Source organism: Aethalodelphis obliquidens, unplaced genomic scaffold, assembly GCF_003676395.1.
Source record: "Aethalodelphis obliquidens isolate GAN/ISIS:26980383/991018 unplaced genomic scaffold, ASM367639v1 scaffold11, whole genome shotgun sequence".
Classification (NCBI taxonomy): domain Eukaryota; kingdom Metazoa; phylum Chordata; class Mammalia; order Artiodactyla; family Delphinidae; genus Aethalodelphis; species Aethalodelphis obliquidens.
This window is the reverse complement of record NW_020837955.1, coordinates 11083077-11086575: the sequence shown is the minus strand read 5'-3', so window position 1 is coordinate 11086575 and position 3499 is coordinate 11083077.

Below are 3499 nucleotides of genomic sequence, written 5' to 3'. Positions count from 1 at the left end.
CAGAAAGACCAATCCTATGTAACATGGTAACCACCCTCCCTTAACATTCTAAATGGTCCCACCACCTGCAACTATAGGCACCCACACCACTCTGCCTTTCTGATTTCTAGCACAGTCTCCCAGCCCTCATCTACATTAAGAGTGCATCAAACCCTGGTAGAGAGAGGCACCTCCCATCTTGGGATCAGTTCCAACTGTACTATATCATCATCTAGTTTCAGTGTGCTTGGAAACAATGATCAGGCCATGCTTATACCCCAAATTTGCCATTATAGCAACAAAAGATACAGGTGCTACATACCACCGAAGCATACAGTCATAAAGACAGCCACAGAGGCTCCTAGCCATTTGCTGTTAAAACTTCTTATAGCCCCTTTGCCCTGCTCAGGCTTTGTTACTGGATCTAGGTATTAACAGCTCCTGACTGGTACGGGTCCACTGAGTCAGATTAGCTGGTGAGTCACAGGCTTATACCTGCTCCTCCAGCAGATATTTTATCCTGGCCATTTACAACGCTGACCAGATTCACAGTAACTAAAAATGGTTATAACCAGAGACATGCAAAGACTTAAATGTTCAGTGTGTGCACTGTTGGATGCTGTAACTTTGAAAATTAATCTTTGGATATACCCTAGTTAGTAGTCTATAAACTACTTGTTTACACATCTGCTTTGGGATTTATGATACACTCCCTTCCCTGTGGAGGCTGATACTCTGGGCTCTGATCATTTAGGTCACGGAGAATCAACCCTAGCATATAGCTGGAGTTGTCATTTTGTTGCTACCAATGTCTTGGCTGGCAACTGAAAAAATTGGACACAAATCCTAAAAGCAACCATGTTGGTAGCACACAACAAATATTCTACATGCACATTTAAACTCTTTTCATGACAACTGTCATTATCATAAAATTGCTTTCTTTTAGAGCTTTATATTGAAAGTACATTATTTAAATGCCCCTTGAGCTGTCATTATGTTTAAGAGGCTACTGCAGGTGAATGCCGTCACTAGACGCCTGTGATTTAAGATATGATAGGAAGGTAGAGTCTCTTATTTCTCAAATGCGCTTTTTGTTTTTCCAATTTCCAAAGTCTGACCTCTCATCACAAACAGGTTTCATTTTTACATGCGTATTATTATTATTATTAAATTTTAGCTGAAGGGCCCCAGACAGAGATGAACCAGGTGCTGAGGAAGGCAGGGCAGAGGAGATGATTCCGTATTTTAACTTACTAGGACATGAGAAAATGATGGTACCACCGGCTCAGTGGGGAATTTCATGAAGTATGAGAGGAAGATTGTACTTTTGCATAGACTGAGTTGGAGGTGACGGTGAACCCACAGACATTTTATGTATAATTGGTAACGCAGATGAGTTTAGAGCTGGGCATACTAATTTGTGGAGAAGGGGAGCAAGCTCCCTAGGGAAGATTTTTCCTTCTAACTCCTGTCCACTTGTCCCAGTTTTGCCTTTCGGTGCTCCACTAACAAGCGCATGATACCACCTTCGGCCCCTCTGCCCTCAGTCCCTGCACCTTAGAAGGTCCTTCTCTGACCCCCTTCTAGCTATACCTCTTCCCATAGGGTGAGCAATCCGTGAGGCCAAGGGGATGTGCCCACCTGAGCCTCTGCACATCCCCCATCTAGACTATGCTCATGGCACCCCTGGACCCTGGAATGGTTTCCCCAGCTGAGCCCACCTCCAGGGCCCGTGCTGGCCTCTGCTCCGAGCGTGTCTTCCTGGGGACGGTCTATACCGCCAGTGGCTGCACCCTGGGTTCTGGGAGGTGGCTGTTTGGAAGATGGGGTGGGGGAGTTCACGTGGACAAGGCTTGTGGGTTGGAGTGTCCACTGCATGAGGATGAGGTCCCCAGTGCTGCAGGCCAAAGTCAGGGTGGGAAGAGAAGGGGCCTCCAATTGCATCCTTGCCCCGGGGCCCTGGGAATCTTTAAGGCCTTTAACTCCACTTACTCTTTCACATCTCAGCCCTTTAATTCCTTGAGATTGTCAGCATCCTCCTTTCCATGTTTACTCACTGCTCTTTTATTGCATGGCTGGTGTGGAGAGAGCTCTCAGCTGTGTGCTCTGTGACAGGGCAAACCCAGCCACAGCTCTTCCACCTGTCTTTGCTCCCATGCCCTTCCTCACCCTGGTTCTTTGTTCCAGCTGCCCTCCAGCTCCTCTCTTAGGAGGGGGGCTGGGGCAGGATGTTGTCGGTTATGGGGGGCACAGAGAGGAGGTCATGGGGCAGTGGATCAAGGCCAACCTCCAGAGAGTTTTACAGGTTTGCCTTGGGTGCTAAAGGATTCTTAGTAAGAGAACCTCAGGGCAGGAACTGAGAACATAGGTGTTATAGAGATCTGGGTTCAGAACTCAGCACCCACACTCTCCAGTTAGGATCTCAGGCAAGTAACATAACATCAGAGCTCCCCTTCCCTCATCGACAAAATGCCCCTGTCATATTGACAACTCAGGATCGTTACAGAATTTAAATGAGATCATGCATGTCAACCACTTAGTGCAGTGCCTGCAACAGAGCAAATGTTTAATAGATCGTGGCTCTGATTATTAGGGGTGTGCAAATAATGGTTTAAGAAATACGTGGCCTGAACCATAGGGGATTCTTCTGAGTAGCACAACCTGAAGCTTGTTGTATTAAGGCTCAGAACTTGGAGAGTGCAGGTGTGGGGTGCACATGATTCTGTGCACGGGACTTATAGGACCCTTTAAGGTGTGTGATGCAGGAATCAGGTGAAGATTACATGTGGGAAAGGGCTTTACAAACCCTAAAGTGGGGAACAGTGTGAGGATTTATACACTTACAGTCTGAACACTGCAAGAGTTAATAATGGGCGGCAGGCAGGCACGGTGGCTTATTGTTTATTTATAGAAATGCCTTGGGGAGGTAGAGGAGGGGAGGGAAAGCAAAGAACGTGTTTCTGTGCGGGAGTGTGTGTGTGTATGTGTGTGTGTGTGTGTGTGTGTGTGTGTGAGAGAGAGAGAGAGAGAGAGAGAGAGAGAGAAGGGAAACTTTTGGGCTCTCGTTTAACACATGCACTCTGCCTTCTCCCTCGTCCCCTCTGCCATCCCTTTTCTCCCAGCTGTCTCAGTGCCACCTCCTCCAGCCAGTCCTGTCTGGACACCCTGCCTGACCTTGCGCTTGAGTCACTGACCTTGACCTTGAGCTATCGCTCAGTCCTTCTGGGTATTGCCTCAGCCAGCCAGGGAGAGCCCGGTCCTGGCAGAGGCTGCGCTGAAAATAATTCGCTCTGAGAGCTAGGCTTGTTCTCTTCAAAGGGTGAAGCAGGCTAAAGAGAAGGGCTGAGGGAGTTCCCCCACCACACTCCTCCACAAGCCCTCTCTTGGAAACTGCCTTTCCCCTCCCTGGAATGACCTCTGTCCTTAATGAAATGGGAGACACAGAATGTCAAGACTTGTTTCCTTTCCAAATGAAAAGATGGACACCCTGAAGTGCATTTTAAATGCTGTCTGGCAAGTG